This window comes from Jaculus jaculus, chromosome 18 (genome assembly GCF_020740685.1).
Source record: "Jaculus jaculus isolate mJacJac1 chromosome 18, mJacJac1.mat.Y.cur, whole genome shotgun sequence".
NCBI lineage: Eukaryota > Metazoa > Chordata > Mammalia > Rodentia > Dipodidae > Jaculus > Jaculus jaculus.
Window position 1 is genome coordinate 43,377,271 of NC_059119.1, and position 26,189 is coordinate 43,403,459.

General features: G+C 40.9%; 1 pseudogene; it reads right to left on the reverse strand.

Annotated features, from left to right (window-relative positions):
- Positions 1 to 16,825: 16,825 nt before the first annotated feature.
- LOC101593702 lies at positions 16,826 to 18,438 on the reverse strand (annotated as a pseudogene).
- Between the last annotated feature and the right edge of the window lie 7,751 nt (positions 18,439 to 26,189).

Sequence of the window (26,189 nt, forward strand, 5' to 3'; positions counted from 1 at the left end):
CATGTACCCCTCCTCCATCATCTGGCTACTGCATAAGACATATTTTCTGTGTACCTTTATTTTCATTAAGTATTTATTAAGAGATGGTTTCCTTTGTTCCTGAGGTTGGCTCCAAGCTCTTGGGTTCAACGTTTCTCTTGTCTTAGCCTCCCAGGTAAATGAGAGTAGAAATGTCCAGCTTCTCTGCACTTTTCTTTGTCTTTCTTCCTAAGTTCACAGCATATATTTGGCTTGTCTTGGAGGTTCTTTTCCATCTCTGTTGATAAATTTCACAAAATTCCAGTCTGTTTTATCATTACATGGCCTCCTCCTTTTCTTTTGTTGGTGATATTTGGGTCCAAAGTATTAATTGAAATTGTTGCCATCGGGGACTTATCCAATATAGATCTACTTTCAAAGCACTTCATAGTTAATTTAAGAAGCTGGAATTTCAAAATCCTGGCTCTGTTCCAAGATGTGCTACCCGTATTATAAAATTGTATTCATTTCTCTGAATAGTATCACATTCTCTTTATACCAATCCAAATATTATCATCATACCTCAATTATAATGTTGCAACTATCATTACTGAAAAATAGAGGGAAGCTTTCTGGCAAATATGAATTTTAAGATGTATTACTGAACTTGGACTTGTGAAGAATACCTTATTTTTTAAGTGGATAGATAAAATTATAATCTGTGTACATATGATATCTTAAATATATATATAGGCATATATATATTTATATAAATGCTTAAAACTAGCTAATTAATAAATGCCTTACTATACATATTTATCTTTGTTGGGAGGATATATCCACTCTGTTAGCTTGTTCAGATTAAAATATATTATCATTAACTATTTTCACCATGTTGTACAATAGATCTATTATTTCTATCTAACTTTAATTCTGTTACTTTGACCAAAATCTCCATATTCTTCCTTGCTAATACTCCAGCCTATGTTCAGTACATTCTATTTCCTATTTCTAAGAGATAACTTTTTTTATATTCCACATAGGAGTGAATTTATGTAGTAGTTATTTTGCTGTGGCTAGCTTATGCCACTTTATATGATAATACCCATGTTTATGCATGCTTTCCCAAGAGACAATATTTTCATTTTTATAATTTAATGGTATACTTCTGTGTATATACACTTTAAGAAAATCATTCTTATTGCTGTTACTTACCTGTTTCTTAGGAGAAATAAAGAGAATTCAACTTAATATGAGAAATCATAAAGTGACCTATGAAGTACTAAAACAACAGCCTGTAAAAACCTTAAAACACTTTATTACGTCGTTTTGAGGTCATGGAGATCATTGCGATTAACAGAAATCCTTTAATCCACAAGATCTTGATCTTTCTAGATTGATGGCATTTTTAACGACTTCTCTGCTGCCCATGTGTGTATGGCGTGTGATATGGATGAGGTATGGTATGTGGTGTATGAATGTTTGTTTATGCATGGGTGTGAGCACACACAGGTATCTTCCGCAATTGCTCTTTACTGTGCTTACTAAGGAACAGTCTTTCACTTGAACCCCATCCTCACCAGCTCAGCTCATGTAGCTAGTCATTGTGCGTCAGGGACCCCTTGTCCCTACCTCTCAAGAGCTGGAGTGACAAGTGGGTCACCACACCCACCTGGAATTTACACGGATACTGATTCTCCTACTCTCTTGCTACGACAGATCTATTCTACCTTTAAAATAACATCAGCTTTTGCATAGAGTTTATCTCTGCCTCTACTAAACTGAGCCAATATGCCTGTATTTTAACTTTCCTCTGGTACCTAAGGCTAGACATCACTCAACCAACCTCTGTAACAATAGAAAGTATCCTCTTCAAGGTCCACTTCACTGTCCTTGGTTAAAGCTTTTTTTCAGCTCAACCTCATTAGAATTAATTAGTCCCTTATTCAGACATATTGCCTCTGCTGCCATTAGCCACTGATTTCACATTGCTTTGGTCTACAGCAAAGTGTTTATATGTTTCCCAATTTGTATAATTTCAAATTTTAACCCCCACAACAAAACATTATTAATGCAAAGGTGAGAATCAGCTAAAAAGCTAATTTTTATTCGACAGTGAAAGAAATCACTTGAGCACCAAATATAGAGATTGTCTTGAGCTTAAGGATCATTTTGAATGAACTTTTTTTTCTTTTTTTTCGAGGTAGGGTCTCACCCTAGCCCAGGCTGACCTGAAATTCACTAAATTGTCTCAGGATGGCCTTGAACTCACCGTAATCCTCTTACCTCTGTCTCCCGACTGCTGGGATGAAAGATGTGCACCACTGCACCTGGCTTTGAAGGAACATTTTATATCTTGATGTCTAATAGGTATGTGAGCATTAAGAAGGAGGGAACACGGCTGGAAGTATGGCTTAGTGGTTTAAAGCATTTGCCTGCAAAGCCAAAGGGGCCTAGGTTTGATTTCCCAGGACCCATGTTAGCCAGATGCACAAGGGGGCACATGTATCTGGAGTTCATCAGCAGTGGCTGGAGGCCCTGTCACACACATTCTCTGTCTGTCTCTCCCTCTTTCTCTGTCATATATATATATGTTCCCTCATTCTTTTTACTATATATTATATATAGTATATATATATATATAATATATAGTAAAAAGAATGAGGGAACATATATATATATGACAGAGAAAGAGGGAGAGACAGATATATATACTATATATATATAGTATATATATATATATATATAATATATAGTAAAAAGAATGAGGGAACATTATATTTCTGATATTCATCTTTTGCTCCTTGTAGCCTTGTGCTTATTAAGTGAAACAGAGAACGAAACCATCCACATTATTCACATTTTAACAGACCTTAAAAAGAGTCACACCTCTAGTGGCAATTCTACTTGTACAGAATATCTTCATTATGCACAGGCTATTGACATGGACAGAAGTGACCACAAAGCACCTTATAGTCATCCACAAGAATGGCATGAGACCCTGAACCCAAGGATGGGCACACATGCAAACAAACACAGTGGGAAGCTCCTTGTTTGGTCATGAAAATACATGGTGGGGCTGGAGTGATGGCTTACAGTTAAGGTGCTTGCCTGCAATGCCTAAGGACCCAGCTTTAATTCTCCAGATTCCATATAAGTCATATGCACATGGTGGCGCATGCATCTAGAGTCCATTTACAGTGGCTAGAGGCTCTGGGATGCCCATTCTCTCTCTCTCTCCCTCCCTCCATCCCCTCCCCCCTCCCCTTCCCTCTAATAAACAAAAGAAAAGAAAATTAAAAGAAAATACACGGTGCCTCAGTTGTTCTAGGTTTTGATTGTTTCTTGTAATGAGGGAAATAATAACTTTTCTTGAAAATACCGGACAAATGACTGAAAAAGGGACAGAATGTAGAAATACACTCTTGTCCTTAACCTCTGTGAGGATGCCTATGAGGCTGAGGCAAGTGGAAAGAGCAGGAGCCAAGAAAGATCAGACGTGCTCAAACCTACCCATGGGGGAAAAAAAAAATCAGCAGAGACCATTTCTGACCATTTTGGTTGAGCACAAGGTAGTAAAATGTTCTCCTAAAATATGTTTAGAATTGCTTGGTTTCAGCTGACAATGAAACTGCCGTGTCAAGCCCTGGGGTATGAGTGGGACAGTCTGCTTCCCTGAAAATAAAATGAAAACTTTTAAAAAAGATCAGCAACTCCAAATGCGGGTCTAGGAAACGGCTCAGAAATTAGCAAGCATCTGAGAGTAATGATGAAGGCAAAAGGGAACATTTTAAAATTTTTTTTGTGAGAAATACTCTTACAAGGAAGCAGAGCAATCCTGTTGATATATTTACCATTTCAACTAAATTTTAAAATTGAAAAACCAATATTTCTAGAGAAACATGACTTACCAAAACTGATACAGGGAGAAAAACAAATTAATACATATATTAAAAGTGTTAGGAAAATAAGTAAAATATTCCTCCTTTCCCTAAAAGGAGGCACATCTGGGTTGGCAGATCCTTGAGACCTAACAAGAGTGTTCATAGGAAATAATAGTCTAATATCACCATGAAGGTATGTGTACAAACTCTAGCATTTCAGAAATTTCAGAATTTCAGACATTCAAGGTGAGATTAAGATTAGAAAAAATGTATGTTGTAAGCCCTTACATAGCATACCAAAAAAATTAGTTGCCTAAAATTTGACATACATTCAAAATTCAAAAATAAGGATGTCTTACTAAATGGTGACTAAAAGAATTTCTTGATTTTAGCAATGATTATTTACAAAACAAGTCCATAATAAATGTTAAAATTGATGGAGAAATGTTGAAAGCATTTCCCTTTAAAATGTGAAAGATAGGATGTTACTTTTTCTCTTATGATTTCCTTTCAATAAGCTAGCCATCATGATAAGATTTAGATAACACATAACACAAAAATGACATTAAATTTTCGTTAGTTGCAAATAATGATTTTATTAAAAGAAATTTTAGTTCAGAAAAACTAGATGTTAACATAAATAATTTCCTTGCATTACTACTATACTGACTACTAAAACAAACACAGAAACTATCACTAAGACATTTTAAATACTGTCAAAATGTAAACTAGACTAAATCCCACATATGTAATCCCAGATATGTAAGACTTATGGGAAATCATAAGCATTATTGATAACATTATAATGAAACTAAATAAAATTAGTGCTACATAGTGTTGAGGGGCTGGAATATCATAAAATAAGTGTGTTCAAGTTGACCTACCAATTAAATTGAATTTTGATTGAAGCCCAAAGAGTGGTCATTGCTTCTTGCTAGTGACTTACCATTCACAAGATGACTTTCAAATTATTATAGAAGAGCAGAGAGTCAAATTTAGCATACAAATTCTTGAAGAAGGAGCAGAGGCTGATTGTCTTATCAGGTTAATGCATATTACAATGAAACATTATTTGAGAAAAATAGAATTGCAAGCATTGATAAATGATTAATGTAATAAAAAATCAAACCCTCACAAGATTGATGAAAGAATTAGCATGTAAGATCAAAGGCAAAAGGAAAGAATTTGATTGGACAATTGACAATTCACATAATGATGAAATAATGAAGCTGGATTTCTGACCCCTCTCCTTTATTAGTACCTATTTCAGTTCAAGTACACTGAAGATGTAAGTATGAACACTTGGAAAAGAATGGAGCAGAAGTATTGGAGTAAATCTTTCAAAATGATTCAATATTACAAATAATGGCTATAGTATTAAGTTATATTCTTCCATGAATTAAAAAAATATTAAAATGTAAATGGAAACACAGTATACTAATGGGAGAAAGTTGTATATACATAATTGATAAAGAATCAATACATAAAAATTTTAGTCTGGAGAGATGGCTTAGTGGTTAAGGTGATTGCCTGCAAAGCCAAATGATCTTGGTTTGATTCCCCAGGACTCACATAAGCCAGATGCATAAGGTGGCACATGCAACTGAGGTCAGTTGCAGTGGCTGGAGGCCCTGGCATGCCCATTCTCTTCCCCCTTTCTGCTTCTAGAAATAATAAATAAAAATAACATATTAAAAATTAAACTTCTAAATTCAATAAAAACAAAACAAAGAAAGAAAGAAATTGTATAGCCACTTTTTTTAGTTAGACAGTGGATACAACCAAACAAATTCATCAGTTTACAAACACACACCTGACCACTCTTAGAGATACTGCATTCCCTTAAAGAAGAGGGAGAGGGAGGAAGGGAGGAAGACAGAAAAAAAAAAAAAAAAAAACCAAAAAACAGTGATTTTGATAGGCTAGTCAAAGTAGTCAATCAAGACCTGCTCAGTAAGATGCATTTAAACTGACTATGAAAGATGACCATACTGAGACATTCATATAGCTCTGCTCTCGTCATTCTGCCTGGAGAAACCAGTGAAGTATTAAAAACCCAAAACAATACAGTATCTGCAATGTCTGAGAAACTAAAGTCAGGGAAGATGACCAGGGAGCAGTGGTAAGCTACATAAGGTGAGGAAGAAGAAAAGTCAGAGAGTGGCTGACCACGCAAACCATTATAGTCCATAGGAAAGGATTCTATGGCATTTTAAATTAAGTAAAAGGAAGTCAGCGAATAGACAAAACAAATCGTTATGGAAGGAGACAGGGAAGAATCAGTGGAGAGGGAAAGAAATAAATGGCCTCAAGACAAACTTTAGAATGAAATGTAGGCAACAGGCTAACGTCAGTATCAGACGGTTGGATGCACCTGCTTAACCTGGGAGAAGTTAGAAATTTAAACATTACCATTACCCACACACCTGAACCATCTAAATCCACAGGAGCAGACGCTGTTGTGCTAGTTACAGAGAAAAGTAGATGTGGCTATATAGCTTGTGTGTGGAATGCTCCCAAAGACCCCTGTGTCAAAAGATTAGTAGCCAGCCTGTAGAATTCTTACTGGAAAGTGATGCAACCTTTAACAGGCAGGGCTTGCTGGAAGGAAGGCAGGTCATGAAGGGCAATTTCTGTGAAGGAAATGCAGGGTCCTGGACCTGTTTTCTTTCTCTTTGCTTTCCACCCACCATGAAGTCCACAGCTTTTCTCTACCAACCCGCCACAATGATAACACCTACTGTACCAACCATGGACTGAAATCTCTCAAACTATGGGCCAAAAAAAAAAAAAAAATGGACCCTTTCTCCTTTTATATGTTATATGAGGTATTTTGTCACAATAACGGAAAGCTAACTGGATTTTAGGAACACGTTCTGTGGACCTCAAGTGTTTACATGTGAGGTTGAGGACCTTGCAAAGGAGTAGCAGTCATGCAGGCTTGAAGGAGGCAGCAGAATTCCATGTTCTCAGCACGCAGGCAAAAGGGACGGGCGGGATGGGGTTAGCAGTTAAGGCATCCGCCTGCAAAGCCTAACTACCTAGGGTTTAATTTCCCAGTGCTCGCATAAAGCCAAATGTACAAGGAAGTAAACATGTCTGGAGATCGTTTGCAGCAGCTAGGGGCACTACAATGTCCATTGTCTCTCTCTTCTAGCTGCATCTGCTTGCTTGTAAATATATAAATAAAATTAAATTTAAAAAAATGCAAAAGGCAAGAGAGGGCTCTAAGGTAAAGAATGGTTTGTTGCTTTGGAAGTTAAAAGTGAAGACTCTCCTTACTAATTGGCAGGTGGCTGAGATCGTGTATTTTGTGTCAGCAAACCTGGAAAAGGAGAGAAATTTGATAGGTTCCAGGGAGAAGGGAGTAATTCAGGATATAAGATTAGTTCTGATTGCTTAACATGGAGATTGGCAATCCTGGCAGTTCATTAAAGCCACCAGGTGAATTTGAACCACCATCACCCAGCCAGATCTCTGGGTCTATTTTTTTTTTTTTTAATTAAGAGAGATTTTATTAGATTAAGAGAAAGAAAGAGGAGAGAGTGTAAAGAGCTCCTGCCCATGAGAAGACAGGAGGGGATAAAGACCACCTAGAGATCCAAATTGGGGTCATTTATAAGTTCCAAACAGGGCGCTGAGCTAACCAGTTGCAAGGCCAGGGTGAGGTTTAATCCTTCCAGGACTCCTAATTCTTGGAAAGGGAAACTTCTTCCTTGGATGGGACTCATGTAACCCTGGCTCTTTAGTAGGGCTAAGATGTGTTAATTTCCTACTCAGGTAATTTCCTAGGTATACATTTACTTATAAATCCTACCCAGTTGGGCTTATTTGGTACTGATGTAGTATTCTGAGATTCAGCAGGAATCTCCTCAGGTTTGTGAACCTCAATTTTGGGTCCTTATCCTAATTTAGCAAAGAATTGATAAAATGGACTCCAAGAAGGGTAACTTATGAATCATTGTCTATTTGTGAATAAGTCATGACTTATGAAGTTCATTGTAGGGGGAATTAAGATATAGAGAGGAGGGTAGCTGAAAGACTCAAGCCAGAAGAGAATTCTGCTCCTTCCCTGGGCTACAAAGCAGAGAGGAGATACAAGGAATAAATCTCTGGAGGTTAAAGGGCTCTGGAAGAGGCACACCAGCCCACACATGGAAAGCAATGCATTAAGAACCAAATGACGCCCTTTAAAGGCAGGAGAGATGGCTTAGTGAAGCTTAAGAACTCATGTTCGAATCTCCAGTTTCCACCTAGCCAGAAGCAGTGACACAAAGCACCCAGAGTCGCACATGTACACAAGGGGGCGCTCGGGTCTGAAGTTCACAGTGGCTGAAGGCCCTGCCATGCCAATTCTCTCTTTCTCTTCTTCTCTGCCTCTTTCTTTCTCTGTGTGTGTCTCTCTCTCTCTCAAAATAAATAATTTTAAAAAAGAGAGATCCCTGTTAAATAAAAGATCAGAAAGGATCAAGAAATAGTGAAGGACTCAGGTTTCAAAGGAAAATCATACACATAGTTCAAGTGAGAAATCACCCCTAAAGCACGACACAGAGAGAATGCAGGCAGAAAACCAAGCAGGCTGAGAGAAGGGCTCTCCGCCTTCCCAGCCTTGCTGAAAAGGGGAGAGATAGACTATCTTGCATGCACAGGCAGGCGAGACCACAGGGAAGAAAGGAGGAGGGGGCCCTGTAATCAACCTTCTTTATGAATCAGACATCCTATTAAGGTGAGCCTTGTTATCAGACTGAGGTGTGTAACAGTGCATTGCTTCCCTGTTCTCCCCCATGGCCAAGGCTGACCTGGAATCCACTGTGTAATCTCAGGGTGGCCTCGAACTCACGGTGATCCTCCTACCTCTGCCTCCTGAGTGTTGGGGATTCAAGGTGTGCGCCACCACGCCAGCCTAAGGGTGACTTGGGTCTTCATGCCTGGAGCCAGGCAGAGGGGGGCAGACCAACTCAGCACATAAACCAGGATGTTAACAGAGAGTTTTCACAGCTAAGGCCAAGTGGACAAATTGAGAGTCAAGAGAGCGAGATGGGACGTGTGCACACACACTGGGGGAGGGAGGCGGCAGACCAAGGGGATGGGGAAGGCGCATTCCTATGGAGAGCTGGCTGCCCAGGAAGGCGGGGAGGGGGACACACAGCAGAGCTGGGAAGAACGTTCCCAGCCCGAAAACAAAGTTTCCACGCTGGCGTGGACCTGTGACTTCTGAACGCTGCCGTGATGTGCACGGGAGGTGGCCTCTGCAGGCATCTTTTGGCCACGTAGCTGTGATCAGTCCCCTGGATCAACAGGTGGAGGTCATGCCTCAGGTGTGTAAGAGGATATCTGATTGGATCATGGACTCATCTGATTGGTTCATCCACCCAGCGAGAAGGGCTGAGATCTGATTATTATCCGGACTCAGATGGCTTCCCAGAGGAGCAGAGCTGAGAAGGAAGCAAGAAGTTCTTCCTGGAGGGTGTCACTGGCAGACATTTTGCATAGACAGGATCGGTCGCTAGCTCTGACTTTGCCAGAGTGTTCAGAATGGCATCTCCTTGTTCCATCTTTGGCCTTCTGTCCCTGACTAACTGCCTTTAAAATACTATCTTACTCGTGGGCTGGAAAGATGACTTAAAAGTTAAGACACGTGCCTGCAAAGCCTAAGGAAGGACCCAGGTTCAATTCTCCAAGTCCCACGTAAGCCAGATGCACATGGTGGCACATGCATCTGGAGTTCGTTTGCAGTGGCTAGAGGGCCTGGCGTGCCCATTCTCTCTCTCTCTCTCTTTCTCTTTCTCTCTCTCTGATAAATAAATAAAAAAATATATTTTTCTTTTAAGCTATCTTACTCCCGTTTCTCCTTCTGTACCAAAGGTTGAGGTATAGTGATAAAAGATAAGAACGTGAGAACCTTGCTTCCACGAAGAAATGTACATGTTCCCCTTATGTTGTAAACATAGAATTAAAATATGACTTACTTCACTCCACAGAAAAGAAAAATCAGAGAAATTTAGTATTGTCTTATGCATATACCCTCAAACAGCCCAAGATAACATTAGTGAAGTTATAACTCATATGCAGTCAGTGGTATTGAAAGCTTCTTTTTCCTATTCCACAGCTCAGTGATGGTATGGTGTCTTTGCATTTGCTTCTAATTTGGGCAGTCTTTTCTTCCTCTATATATTTCATAGATGTTCATCTCACCACCACATCCATAACACAATTTCCAAAAGGACAGCAATCAATTTTTCCTTTTCCTTTCGTTTTTGTTTCCAAGGCAATGTCTCACTGTAGCCCAGAATGACCAGGGACTCACCCTGGAGGCCCAGATGGACCTTGAACACATCCAACCTCAACATCCTATGTGCTGGGAATAAACGCATGTGCCACCATACCTGGCTAACAATCAGTTTTAATGCTTTTTTTTTTTTTTTAAGCCCCACAGATCCTTTCTTAATTCTAAAACTCGGAAATTGATAAATGTTTAACTGATTGATTTCCTGATCTTTTCCTGGGTCTATTTCTGATTTTTTTTTAATGAGACCTATTAGGTAGAAAAGTAATACCACTTATGGCCAAGTTCAAAACTATTATCACCAGTGCTCCAATTAGATTCTTCTTTTATTTATTTTTACAGTTTCACAAATGTATAATATATTCTGATAATATTCATTTCCCCAGCCATTACCCTTCTCTCTCATGCCCTTCTCATTCCTCGTAACCTCTTCTTTCCCCCATGTAATCTTCTTTCTTTTTTTCAAGGTAGTATCTCACTCTAGCTCAAGCTGACCTGGAATTCACTATGGAGTCTCCGGGTGGCCTCGAACTCATGGCGATCCTCCTACCCCTGCCTCTGGAGTACTGGGATTGAAGGCATGTGCCACCACGCCTGGCTTCTTTCTGTTTTCATGTGAACTTTTATGACCCAATGAGTTAAATTCAGGTTGCTTGGGTGAGCATGGGTGGTCCTGTATACTGAAGCATGGGCAACCTACATGTGGCCACATCACTGAAGATCATGATGCTCCTCACTGTACCACCATTAGCTGCCAATAGCTACTTCTTCTTACAGTCTCAGCGAGATTGGTTTTGCCTCCTCCACATCTCTAAGTTATGTTAATACCAAAACTGTAAGAGAAGCAAACAAGTAAAAGTCTGTCGACTTAATTCAGAACGGGATTAACTCAGAACGGATGATACAGCTTTTTAAACCAGGCAGCGCTTGAGAACTGCCCCGCTGTCGTGGCTTTGTAGAAGCAAAGCAAACCCATGCTGGGTAGTTGTCAAACTGAAAAGGTGGAAAAAAAAAAAAAGGTAGAATAAGTATTTATAGCCCCTAAGCAATGTGTGTGTGTGTGTGTGTTGGTACTGATGACAATTTAAGAAATGGCCCAGGGACACAAGAATGCATTTAGAACAAAGTCATTATACCACTTGTGCTCATGGAAGGAGGGGCACTTCTTCCCTAGGATACAAAATAATGACTAAGGTAAAGAATATATATGGAAAAAAGGAGAGAGAGATGGAGCTTTCACAGTTGTTCATCTTGACAAACTCCCCACAGAGAGCCACTGTGTGGCCAGCCTGTCATGAGAATGGAGCATTTGAAACCGATCGTGATGGCCTACCTGCCCATCACATTTTTTTTTTTTTTTGCTTTTTCTTTATTCTGTTTTATGTTCCTCTGACTCCAGCCATAATTAGTGCACAGTAAAAAACCTTGTCATAACCTGGAAAACTCCAGAAACCTGCTGATAGGCACTTTCCAATTTGAGCTGAGCCAAGAACCTTTTTGAGTTTCATTTGGAACTTTTTTGCCCTTTGCCTCCTAAATCACTTATTTATTTGATTTGATCCTTTTGAGTTATTAAAAATATTGCCACTGGCCTTAGGGCTTTTGGCAAGGATACAAAATGTTGAGGCACTAATTTTATTAAACATGGTGTGGGGATGGAGCAAGAATCGGATGAAAGAAAGAAATATTTCTCGCTCTAAAATGCTGCAAAAAGAAAAAAAAAAATAGTGCCGGGGTCCAGCCCTGGCTTAAACGAGGGTCCCCAAAGAGAGGTGTGAAAGGGAGCGGCGAAATAATGACTCGAAGTCAAGTTCTGGTGCAAGCTGACAGGCTAATGCTGAAGGCAGCTGAGTTTTTCCGTCTTTCTCTTTTTTTCTTTCTCTCTCTCTCTCTCTCTCTCTCTCTCTCTCTCTCTCTCTCTCTCTCTCTTACTTTCTGCCACAGCTCTTAGTCTCAGTCTTTTATTTTCTGATCATGTCATGCAAGAACAAACTTCAAGAAAGGTACAATTTCACAGAATTCATAGAAACTTTTTGTTATTCCTTATCATCAAACAATCCCATAATTATTCACCTCAAGTAAAGTCGTCAGGCCCCTGTAATGATTAACTGTTTTCACATTTTCCCCGTGTATGTGCGGTCAAGCACTTGTGATTTCCTGGACTTCTACTTTCAATTACTCTATTAAAGGTGAGAGGTAAAACAACCACAAATGGGGCTTCCCATCATTAATCACTGATCCAGCAGATCCATTTATCCTTTAATTATTTATTTTGAATTTTCCTTTTCACGTCCCTCCAATACTTAGACTTTGGTCCCCCCCACCCCAATTGAACTATTTCCGACTTCGGTTGTTTTTCTGTAAGGATTCCTGGTAAAGAGTCAATTGCAATTGCCACCATTTAGAAAAATTAGTCATATAACAAAGTTTACATTGTTCCAGGAGGTTCATTGTTTCCTCCTAAGTGTACTGTACTCCATGCCTGACTTTCTTTAAGGCCTTTAAGGAAAACAATTATCTTTGACCCATTTTCTTGTTTTTCCAATTCTATGCCAGAGCCTCTTTCAGATACATTGACCAACACTTTACCAACACCAATTTTTACTGGAAAAGTAAACTTAGAGATTGAGACACCAAGTGAAAGACAGAGAAAGACAAACATTAAACAGAAAACCACATATTTCTGTAGCATAGAGAGCCAAAGATTTTTCTATAGAGGGGCCACATTGGACTTCAAGGAAGAGACAGCTGGGCTGGAACTGTGTCAAGCAGCTCTTCAGTGCTTGATTCCTCATGATCCTGAAATGACATGCTTGCTGTCTCTGGCAAAATAGGGTTAAAAAGATGGCTTAGTGGGTAAGGCACTTGCCTGAATATCCTAAGGAACCAAGTTTGATTCCCCAGTACCCATGTAAGCCAGATGCACAAGGTGATGCATGCATCTGGAATTCATTTGCAGGGGCTAGAGGCCCTGTCATTCCCATTCTCTCTCTTTCTCTTTCTCAAAATATATAAATAAATACTTTATATCAAAGTCAATAATATGAGGCCATGTTCAAATTATTTCATTAAGCACTGGATCCTGCCACGATTTAAGCCATTCGCACAATGGAAATGCATTTCATCAAATTCTGATGAGCTCAAACCACGAGAAATGCCAACAGATGAAAGATGGCTCAGCTCAGGTTTGCCCAGGTGAGGGTGTCAGAGTGTGTGTCCACCAATGAAGGTGAGTGCAGGAATAACGTGTAACCTCAGGTGCTGCTTGTATTGGCATGGGAACAGCCCCCTCTTCTCTTTTGCTGCCTCTCATTCTGTCTTCTCTCTTTTTTTTTCCTCTCCCTTTCCCGCTGCTACATTAATCAGGCTAGGTGTGCTCTTCCTGACTATGATGCTTAAGAAGGCGTGGGGGGAGGTTATTTCTACAATCTGATGTTAAGGATGGAATGACTTATCTGCATTCTTGTTTCCTGCTTTTCCACTTGCCAATTTCTCTTTTGCACTTTTGACCCCCAGCCTCTCACTTAAGTGGCTGAAGGGTGTGACAGGGATTCCATCTCTTTTTCATCTTTGCTTCAAACCTTGGCTGATGATACCATCAAGGCGATATGGTTCCAGCAGAAGTTGAGTGGATAATTCTAGGAACAAATTTATTCATTCGGCAAATATCAGGCCGTTGTGGCATGCCAGACCCTCTCTTAAGCACCTTGGTGCACCAGTTAAGAACACAGAAGAGTCACATTCTCCTGAAACTTCCATTCTTTTCCAGTACCAGAGGTGAGAGATCTCCCAATTAATTCTTGGTCAGGGAGACTGAAGTGGATCCTAAGATAATATAGGCTGTTGCCATTATTTTTGGTTGCCCACCAAAACTAGATGGTAAGTCCTTGTTTCTGAAAGGACTGAATGTTTCAGTTGCAGGTCTTAGAAGAACGAAGGTGGAACTTATCTGGAAGCTTCTTGATGGCTGATCAGCTTGCATCATAGCAGAAGATCCTACACACAAGCTGCTGGGGGAGAAAATCCCCCAACAGTACCACCTAGCTGTGGCACCTGTGAATTTCATAACCAACCTGCCAGGCAAGATATGCCCACTGGTACAACTGTGGCATGAATGTTATGGGGCTATCCAACCACTTTATGATCAGATTTGAGGCTTGCTCCACAGGAACGATTTCATGCCCAATACTTTATAAGACTGATCATGAGTCTATGTCTAGGGATATAGGCCCTAGATAGGAACCCATTGTGCAAAACAGGTAATGTATCAAATTGCCTTCTAAATATCTATATTTGTTCCCATAGATTAGTAGTACTTGCAGCCCCAGTCCAGAAATTTCTTACTAGAATGTGTAGTGGTGAATGAAGAAATGCCTAGCTGGTAAAATTGATTAAACAAAAAATGTGGCTGCTATGTGCTCAGCCACCCACTCCAAGGCCAGGAGACCTCATGATGGAGAGGGAATGGAGACAATGTCAAAGCAGGATGATGAAGAGGAAGGCTGTGAGATGCTGTCTTCAGTTAACAGTAGCTATGGGAGTCTGCCCAGGACTGAGCCTCTCGGGTTCGTCAGCATCAATGGTGGAAAGACTCAAGAACCCTCCTACTTCCCAGAGTAGCTCTGGGAGAAGGCAATTTACCAGTTCCATAGTAAGCAACCTTGCACCTACGATCAACTTAATTCAATGGCAGGAACAAAAGGCAAGAGGGTAAGATGGGGACTAATAGTGAAGAAGAGGTCATTAATGGGAAGGGAAGAGGGATGAGTGGGGGAAATAGGATCCAGATGCATTATAGACATGTGTCTAAATGTCAAAAATGCAAAAAAAAAAAAAAAAAAACCAACTAAATAAAAAGAACATTCTAGAAAGCAGGAGACTACTTACATTATATTTGCTTCCTGGTGGATTCTTTACACTCAAAAAGGGAATAAGACAACAGGTTAATAAGAGGTTGAGGGAAAAACTAAAAGGAGGTCTGCTGGGAAGCACGCTGGCTAGCTTCAGGCTGGACTTGTTTCTGGATCCCTGTGAGCTACACTGGATCCCTCCCTCCAGTGCCTTCTTAAAATGCTCCCTTCCAGCATCCCCTTTCTTTTAATCCATTTTTCTTTCTCTTTTTATGGAAATCCAGAGCATTATCTACTTTCCACCAAAGGGAGGTGGGGAGGAGGAATCTTGGCTTCCTGGGGTTCCCTGATTGACTTGTGAAGTGTTCAGAGTTCATCTCTGCTTTGATATTTCTCCTTTTAGCGACTGAGGGAATGTCTGGTGACAATACTATACTTCTGGGGAGGCGCCTCAAATCAACAGAGTGCTTTCACAATGGGATGACTCTGATCAGCTCAAGTGATTTTGGAGCGGGAGGGGAAGGACAGCTGCACAACCACATGCCTTCTCACGGGCTGAGTGATTCTTAAGCAATCACAGCTCTGCCCTCACACCCAGATGATCATGTTGGCCCTGCCCTAGTGCCGGCTGTGAAGTCAGGCAAGGTGCCAAAGCTATCATCTGGGCTGCTGAGATAGTCACGCAGTGTGCTCAGAGCAATGTTGCAGGCAGCAGCCAACGCAGCCCTTTTGGAAGGCTGATGTGAAGAGTGGGTCAGGACTTGTACACCGCTCCACGGGTTATCAGTCACATTAAACATGTAGGGCTTACCTTTTCTGTGTCTGACGACAACATTTTTCTCATGGGCGGACCAGCCATTTCTGGAAAGAAATGGTTGGTGTTCTAATTTCAAGTGAAGAGAGCCCCGCTGCACGCCTGTGTTTCTGGAGTCAGAGGCTGTGATTGTGGGACAAAGGGGGGGGTGAGGCTTGGCAAGCAGGAGGGGATTAACGCGGGAGAATTGGAAATTCCTTGTCCTGTGGCTGGGAGAGTCACTAGTAATGTGACTTAAAGAGTTCAATGAAAACAAACATAACATGTTATAGATCATAACCAGACTCATGTTCACTTCGCCTTCAGGAGTCATTGTTGACTAGATGTCACTTTATTTGTAATGTACAATGGCTTACGTAAACTTTGCCACATATTTGGATAATCTCAAATATTTTCACAAACCTAAATTGCAAACAGTCATTTCAGTCAGACATTTATTTCACTGTTTATATAATTATTTCATTGATGTTAGTATGTATTTTTTTTATACATCTGTAGAACTTTAGTGCTTGTTAAACCTCCTCCTGACCCCCACTTCTTTTTGAATATTGAAAAATAGTTTATTTCAGATAAATTCTGTGATACATGTGATTCAGTGAAGACTAACATAGTGAGTTACTAAAAAACCATTGTCAATGTATAAATTAGACATTATTTTGGAATGCTTCAACCTCTGCACAAAATTAGGTTCACCTGGGCTTGGTGGCACGTCCCTGTAACCTCAATACTCAGAAGGCAGAGGTAGAAGGATCACCTTGAGTTCGAGGCCACCCTGAGACTAGACAGTGAATTCCAGGTCAGCCTGGCCTAGAGCAAAACTCTACCTTGAAAAACTATAACAAAATAACACACACACAAAAATACAGGTTCAATCCACTTGTATATCAGCTTTTACATCTATTGCAGACCCTTTTAGTACTAGAGGTTAACTTTTCATCATCCTAAAATGAGAATAAATTTACAGTACCTATCAAATGAAGGCTCTGTGAAATTATTCCTCTACTGTTGCTTTGAAAATGTACCCGTGGGTTGCTTAAAGAGGCTCCCACTCCTCCAAATGTATTGCTTGACTGGGACCACCTATGCTTGGCTCAATGGTCACTCCTCTTGTTACCTGACCCCAACCAATTAAACATCCGTGTTGCTAAGGACATTTTTTTTTTTCCCACTTCTGTGGACACAGGATTAGTCAAAACGACTTTGCCCAAATCAGCCTCGGCAAGGTTCTGACTCTGACCACAAGCACTTTGTTCTTCGACAGCTTCTGGCCCTTGGCTGTTTTCTTATCTCCTTCGGTGATCGCACCTAGAAGCCGTCTCAGTAGGAAATAGGAAATTCCCAGCAGAGTGACTATCTCACCAACGACACCAGGCAGTTGTTCCACCACTCTGTCAGCCTGGCATAGAGTTGGGTCAAGTTTTATTCCAGTTCCAGTAAGATCTGTTAGGAAGTAACACAACTTTGGAAAAGATGGGTCTACACATGCTTCCCTTCATTACCTTTGGAAACAATACTCCTTGTAGAAGACCGCCGCCAGCCCCACCACCCTTAAGGTCATCAATGTCACATCCAGGCTTGATGATGTAATAATAACAATGAGTTGGGGTTCTGAAGTAAAGTCTCACGGGGGTACTAGAATGTTCTTTCCTAGGTACTCATAAAGCACTTGAGTACTGCATTTAAGCTAAGCAGAAATTGGAATAACAGGAGTTCTTACTGGTACCGTTCCTTGTACAAATGCAGAGATCTGTTCACATATTGTTCTTTAATCTGACTTTCTTTTACCAGATCAGTTTTATCCTGTAGGATCAAAATGTGTTTGAGTCTCATGACTTTTATTGCATCCAGGTGTTCAGCAGTCTGAGGCTGAGGGCAAGATTCATTACTAGCCATCAACAGAAGAGCTGTATCCAATATGGCTGCACCATTTAGCCTTGTAGCCATCAACATGTCATGGCCAGGAAAGTCAACAAAGGAAACGTGCCTGACTAATTTGAAGTTTCCTTTAGTTCCTGGGATGTCTGTAAGGAAACTCATCGGGTGTCCCACTTCCACATGACCTACAACATTGTGGACGAGGACAGCTTGGGCGGTCACGTTTATAAATCTGAGCACTAGCATATCCAAGTTTGATCTTCGTGTTCCTTCCCAGCTGATTTTTGAATCTGACTGTGTGGATGCCAGAAATGGCTTTTACAACAGTGGATTTCCCATGCTCTACATGACCAATTGTGCTGTGAAAGTGGTGTCCATTTGGTAATGTCCAAAGTAGCACGACCCTGTCATGAAAGGTGTGGCTGCCCGACTGTCACTGCAGCCTGACCCCAGCCATCTTGCCTCGAGAGGAAGGGCTGAACCCCAGTTTTATTGCTCCCCCACACTTCCACCTCAGCTTAATCTCCCTCTTGCACTCTATACCTCTACTTTTTGTTGTTGTTTTTGATTTTTGAGGTAGGGTTTCACTCTAGCTCAGGCTGACCTGGAATTCACCATGGAGTCTCAGGGTGGCCTCGAACTCATGGCAATCCTCCTCCCTCTGCCTCCCGAGTGCTGGGATTAAAGGCGTGCGCCACCATGCCTGGCTCTATACCTCTACTTTCATATCATGTGTGTTCTGCTAAATCTAAGCCCCTCTCTCACCTCCATGGCTCCTTTCTTGCTTGCTGACATCTGCATTTTCATACCAACTTAAATATTGAAATCTGAAAATTCAGAGCTAGGGTCCTGAGAAGGGATATATGATGTTTGTCTTGCTGTGCTTGGATTATCTCGTTCACCATAATATTTTCCAGTTATTTCCATTTTTTTTGTAAGCTTCATAACTTCATTTTTCTTTAAAGATGAATAAAATTCCGCAATATATATATATATATATATATATATATATCACATTTCATTATTTATTCATGCATTGCTGGATATCTAAGCTGATTCCGTTTTCTAGCTACTGTGAGTAGAGCAGCTGTACGTTCAGGTGTGTCTGTGCTCAAGAGAGACATAGCAGAGTCGTGTAATAGTTGCCTCCCTTTTGCACACTCACTCACTCTCTCATTTTTTTCAGCTTTTGGAGAAACTTCTGCACTGGTTTTCTTAGTGGCTACACCAGTTTATACTCTTACCAATAGTAAGTAAGGGTCCCTTTCCCCACACCCTCACTTGAATTTCTTGCCATTTGTTTCCTTGGATGATACTCATTCTGATCAGAGTGTCAAAGAAATTCTCTCAAGGATCCCCACGGGTCATGTACAGGATAGTAGTGTGTCTATGGTGGCAGGCATTAGAAGTTATTAAAGGGTTTATCAAGCATGTGTTTCTTATGATTTCTGCTCTTTTTTAAAAAAACTATTTATTTATTTATTTGAGAGTGACAGACACAGAGAGAAAGACAGATAGAGGGAGAGAGAGACAATGGGTGTGCCAGGGCTTCCAGCCTCTGCAAACGAACTCCAGACGTGTGCGCCCCCTTGTGCATCTGGCTAACGTGGGACCTGGGGAACCGAGCCTCGAACTGGGGTCCTTAGGCTTCACAGGCGAGCGCTTAACTGCTAAACCATCTCTCCAGCCCTGATTTCTGCTCTTCAAAAAAACTGTTTTTTTTTTTAAGTTTATTTACAACCATAAAGAAAGAAGAGAGCCAGACAGAGAGAAGAGGCATCCCAGAGCTGCCAGCAGCTGTAAACAAACTCCAGATGCATGTGCCACTTTGTGCATCTGGCTTTGTGTGGCTGTTGGAGAAATCAAACCCTGGGCATTAGGCTTTAAAGGCAAGTGCTATAGCCATGGAGCCATTGCTCCAGCCCCGAATTTCACTCTTATTTCTCCGTTTGTCCGCTCTTCTAGCTTGAAAATGTTTACTCACCCCTCAGAACATTACTCAGTAACCACCTGCCCTGTGAGGTCCTTCTGATCCTGCCCAAGACAGTTTACATCTCTTTTCCCATATTGAGTTTATTTCCTCATTAGAGAAAAGATATAATGCATTTTAAGTTGCTATTGTGAATGAGCTTTTTTAGCACAGTTCCTCTTTGATGAGATCACCCTATTTTCAACTACGCCTATTGTTTCTCAGTAAAGTATAATATTGCCTATCTTCCTTGAGACATAAGATAATTAAATGTGATCACTTACAAAGATAGATTGTATTTAATCTGGAGGCAATTTAAAATACAACTACTGTTAGATCATAAGCCATTCTCACTCACTCAGAAAATGTGACCTGCTTCTTTGTTTGGGCTGGTAACTAAAATGTATTTCAGAAATCTGTGTGCTAAACAGAAGTGATCTGCAATGTTATTTTGGAGGTGGGAATCCTGCTTCTGTTTGTAATCCTGCATTAATTTACTGAGCAAGTAGATTCTTGGTGTATCCAGAGATTATCATTTGAGTCAATCCTTGCCTCTCCCCAGTGTTGAGAGACATCAGCTAATGAGTTACAGCCAAAAAAAATGGAGAGAGGAGGAATTTGCTCCTTTTTTTTTTTTTTTTTTTTTTTGGACATAACCTGTCATCTTTGCTGAGATTTTGGCTGGGCTATCACCCATCATTCACTCCAAGGAGCTCAGACCCTCACATTTAGACTTCATTATACCTCTAGTTTTCCTGGCTCTGTAACATGTAGATGGTTGATGGTAGAGTTTCTCAACATCCCGTGATCCTGGGACACATTCTTTATTCCTACCGGTTCAACTTCCACTGAATCTATTTCTCTGGAGAACTCTGAATAATAAACATGACTATACTTTGTTCCTTTAAATCCTCACTTCCTCATTTACCAAATGGGACTTTCTCTAACTTACCAGAAATTTTAATAATTTGGACCGTATGACTAAAAAGGAATAGAAATAATTTTAATCTCTCCCCCCCCTCTCTCTCTCTCTCTGTGGGTGTGTGTGTGTGTCTGTGTGTGTGTGTGGGTGGGTGTGAGTGTTTTTGTGTGCACATGCTTGCCACAACAGGATGTGTGGTGGTCATTGGACAACCTTGGGTGTCAGTCCTTGCCTTCTGCTTTCTTTCAGGCAGTGTAAATTGTTCACCAGCAGTAAGGTTCACATTGCTGGTAGAAATCACCCAAACAAAAGCAGCTTGTGGGGTTAAAAACAGGTTTCTTTTGGCTTACACGCTTGAGGGGGAAACTACATGATAGTAGGGAAAACCATGGCATAAGCAGAGGGTGGACATCACCCCCTGGCCAACAACAGGTGAACAATGGGAACAGGGGAGTGTGCCAATCACTGGCAAGAGGACACTGGCTATAACACCCATAAGCCCGCCCCCAACAATACACTCCCTCCAGGAGGAGTTAATTCCCAAATCTCCATCAGCTGGGAACCTAGCATTCAGAACACCTAAGTTTATGGGGGACACCTGAATCAAACCACCACATTCCGTCCCTGGCCCCCATAAACTGATAGCCACACATGATGTAAAATGCAATGTATTCAGTCCAACTTAAAAGTTCCAATAGTTTTTATTGATCCCAATGATGTTCAAATATCCCCATAATACCAAAAAAAAAAAAAAAATCCCCCAAAACCCATAATGGCACAGAATAAACATTCACACTGCAAAAGATGGCATTGGGCATAGCAAAGAAACATTCAACCAATACAAGATTTAAAACAACCAGGACAAACATCAAACTCTGTAGCTTCAAGTCCAACTACTCCAGCCAGTGACAAATCTCCAAGTCCGATAATTCTAACCAGCAACAAGTCTCTACAAACGAAATCTAGATATAGGTGCCACCCTGTGCGTCTGGCTTACGTGGGTCCTGGAGAATTGAACTGGGATCCTCTGGTTTTGCAAGCAAAGTTCTTAACTGCTAAGCCTTCTCTCCAGCCCCAGTCCTGGAAAACTTTATTGAGGGCTGGCAGCTTTCCTTTGTAGCCTTCTTATGGTCATGGCATGTCCACCGGGTCTCCACTGCAATACATGGTTCATCCTCATGGCCCCAGGGGTCTCCATGCAGGCAACCAGCAAACCTGCTTCACACTGCCCATGGCTATTTCTAAAACACAAGACTACATTGCAAACTCAATGACCCTCTCTTTCTTGCATTTCTTATGCTCCACAATACCAGGTAAGGTGCCAATTTGTTAATCTCAGGGGGGTGTGGGGGGGGGGATAAAGCAGACTTTGAAGAACAGGGTGCTCTTTGAGCACTCAGGCCCCTCCAAAAGAGTCTACATTCTTCCTGTTGCCCCAGTGCAGGTGAGCTGGCCCAATCTCAAAGGTTGTAATCTTTCAGTTGCAGCTGAACGGGCAGCAGTTCACCCAAAGATTTTTCTTTCTGTGCCATATCTGTCTGCTCATACCAGTTTATTTCTGTACAAAGCAACCCTGCACAACTTCTCAGGACACAGGTATAACAGCAAGCTTCTCACACAAACTGCTAGCCCAGTCCAAGCAAAGCTCTTTCTCACCCTCATAAGCCAAACCTCACAGTCCATAGTTCTTACTGCCTTCAGGTCTTGCAGCTCTGACCAAAATAGTCCATCAAGTTGTTCTTACAGCACTGCAAGGCATCTCTTAGGCCAAGGTTTCAAATCCTCCCACATTCCTCTTGAAAATCAGCTCTGAAAGGCCAAACCCGCACAGTCAGGTGTCTAGCAGCAATCCCACTCCTCGGTACCACTTTATTATTGTAGTCCGGTTCACATTGCTGGTAGAAATCACCCAACCAAGAGCAGCTTGAGGGAAAAAGAGGTTTATTTTGGGAAGCTCCATGATGGCAGGGAAAACGATGGCATGAGCACAGGATGGACATCACCACCTGGCCCACATAAGGTGGACAACAGGAACAGGAGAGTGTGCCAAACACTGGCAAGGGGACACTGGCTGTAACACCCAGAAGCCCACCCCAACAATACATGGCCTCCAGGAGGCGCTAATTCCCAAATCTCCATCAGCTGGAAACCTTGCATTCAGAACACCTAAGTTTATGGGGGACATCAAAAATAAACCCACCGCACCACTGTTTATGCCCAGTTAGCTTATTTTCTTGTTTTTCTTCTCAGCTGCAGTAGGAATGCTGGGGTTACAGACATGTCCTACCAAATCTGGCTCTAAGTGGGTTCAGGACAAACTCCGGTCATCACCCTTGTGTTGTAAGCACTTTTATCCAAAAGACATCTTTCCAGCCCCAAGGAATATATATTTCAAGGTGAAAAAAGCAGGAAAATAGATAGATGTAATCAGTACCATCAAGAATTTCTGTGTTGGAGCTGGGTGTGGTGGCCCACGCCTTTAATCCCAGCACTCCGGAGGCAGAGGTAGGAGGACTGCCTTGAGTTCAAGGCCACCCTGAGGCTACATAGTGAATCCCAGGTCAGCCTGGACTAGAGCGAGACCCTACCTCGGAAAACCAAAAGGAAAAAAGAAAAAGTAAAAAGAATTTCTGTGTTGGGAATCTGCTAAACCCTGGTTAATGGAGAAGGAAATGTGTTCAATCCTCACTTTAACTGCCCATTTTTCAACTCATTTGTTTATATCATCTTCCCACTACTCTGAATGTTATTGTGGGAGCTGTGAGTGAACTAAATTCTGTCCAACAAGATTCTCTAATCTACTCCAGGAAATAAAACCTAAATTCAGAGGAAAAGAAAAAAAAAAAAACAAAAGGCAAATGAAACTTCCAAGATTGGCATAATCAAATGTTGAAAATAAATACTGAGAACAATTGCTGAAGTTAATCCTAAGCATAAAAAAGAAGACAAATAGTAAATGCAATGCTTTTATTTTATTTCTGCCACATACTGCACACAAAGTGAGAACATGTTTCTCTGACAAGATTGTTCAGCCTTATCAGGATCACAGAGAAAGAATGCTAGGAAAAATAAGACAGTTCACTAGACACTAAAGTTTAGCAGGGGCAATAAAACTTTATTGTTCCTTTTTGTCCTAATTAAACTTCATAGATTTCTTAGGTGTTAATCAGCATACAAAGCGTCTGGGATTTTTATTTCCTGAAGCAACAGAAGGCAATTTAAAAAAAAAAATTATCCAATAGAACTTAGAGAAAAAAAGTAGGCTGGAATTGTTCCTTAATTATAAAGTTTTCACTGGGTGGGGGGAAAACCTCCCCTAAATTAAATTACAATGGTACACAACTTGAAATCAACTTGAAATTTTTCTTTCAAATTTGTTTCTTATTTTATTCGGTTAAGAGATAATTGATCCTTCTGATAATAATAATGGTCATCTTCCCTTATCGCAGACTTGCCTCCGAAGTTTCAATTGTCTGTGGTCAGCTGCACTTGAAGAGATTAAATTCCTCTTGATTCCTTTCCTACAGAAAGCATATAAGCATGCTCCCATAATTTAATTAGTCTTCCTTTCCTTCTCTGTCTTTTCCTTCTTTGTTTCTTCTTTTATTTTCTTTTTCTTGTGGTGCTGGCGATCCAACCACGTGTAAGGGCTCTATCTACGCATGCTACGCAGGCACTCTACCACAAGGCCATACATCCAGCTCTGTTAATGACTTTCTGTAAATCATCTCTAAGTTCTACTTTAGCATAATACATGCAGGGAAAAAAAAAATAGCGTATGTAGGTTTCTGTGGCGCAGGTCTTGGAATGTATCCAGTGTGTATCTATTGAGCATTTGCATGAAACTCTCAGATATGCTTTTGTTTTCGTTCACCCAATGGGGGTTTCCTTCACGGTCCAATCATTCTTAGCCTTGATGCTTGTGCAACATAGTTCACGGTCCAATCATTCTTAGCCTTGATGCTTGTGCAACATAGAAAAAGTGAATGGAGACACCAAGTTAGGAATGCGCTTACATGTTTGTGTGTGTGTGTGTGTGTGTGTGTGTGTGTGTGTGTGGCCAGGGCCTTGTGCATACTGGGAAAGTGCTCTACCACTGAGCTGCATCCTCAGTCTGGAATACTTTTTTTTCTTTTATTTTTAAAATTTTTTTATTTTTTAAAGTTTTTTGTTTATTTTCATTTATTTATTTGAGAGCGACAGACAGAGAGAGAAAGAGGCAGATAGATAGAGAGAGAATGGCCGCACCAGGGCCTCCAGCCACTGCAAACGAACTCCAGATGCATGAGCCCCCTTGTGCATCTGGCTAGCATGGGTCTTGGAGACTTGAGCCTCGAACCGCGGTCTTTAGGCTTCGCAAGCGAGCGCTTAACTGCTAAGCCATCTCTCCAGCCCTAGAATACTTTAATTTAGTAAGTGGTTTTAGTACTAAGTATCTCATGGCTTGCGCTCAGTCTCCTGCTCTATTCTGTTTTATCCTCCGATGGGTCTTAGTCCTCCTCTACTGTCCAGGAATAGTGACCTAACGTTGCTGACCTTGCACAGAGAATACGAACTACCATCTTCTGCCTGCTTACCCGACCCACCCCTTGACTTGTCTTTTGTCTCTGTAACGTTGACAATGAATGAGTGGCAGAATGAGTGATTGGCTCTTCTAATTCTAATCACCCCATATGTTGGCAATATTTATGTGTTCCATAGAGGGAAAAGTTTTCCTGGACTTTTCAAGATTTTCTATTGGAGAGAGAACCATTACTATTAGTACTGTACCCCAGTCTCTGGAAAATCGTAGTCACTCAATGTGCAGATTCTTATAATCTCAAGGTTGAAAAGACTTAGGCTACTATAAAATCATCAGTCCCTGTGCACATTTCCTCAGTAACATAATTGAAAAGTCATATGATGGTTGTGTTTGCGTGTTTTTGCAGATCTTCCAGACTGCATCCCATCTAGTTTTTACTAAGTTCTGTTCACATCAGTGGTATACAAGAGTGTTCTTTCCTCTACATAATTGTCAGTATTTATGTTTTGCCTGTTTGGTAAGTAGCCATAACTAACTTGGGGGATATTAGATCAAAGTTTTGCTGTGCACATCTCTGACAACCAGTGACATTGACCCCTATCTTCTACACTGTTCATTTGTATGTCTTCTTTTGAGAAATATTACTTGCCAATCTCTGCATCTATGTCTGTTTTGGTTTAATATTAGAATATATATATATATTACCATGTGTGTACAAATATATTAGACAGATAAACTTGGTTTTCGTAACTCATAGGAAAATAGCACTTAACAAACATTAAAAATTTCATGATTGCAAAAGTCTTGGCAACTAGATGAGGGAATTATTCAAATCCATAGGACAAAGCAGAGTCCTAGAAACAATGTGAAGAGTGGGAAACTCCTTAAGAAATAATTTTAAATTTCAGATAGAATAAAAGTGGTTACATTTGCCACGTCTTGCATTGTCTTAAAAGTTATGATCAGGGGCTGGAGAGATGGAGTAGCAGTTAAGCGCTTGCCTGTGAAGCCTAAGGACCCCGGTTCGAGGCTTGGTTCCCCAGGTCCCACGTTAGCCAGATGCACAAGGGGGCGCACGCGTCTGGAGTTCGTTTGCAGAGGCTGGAAGC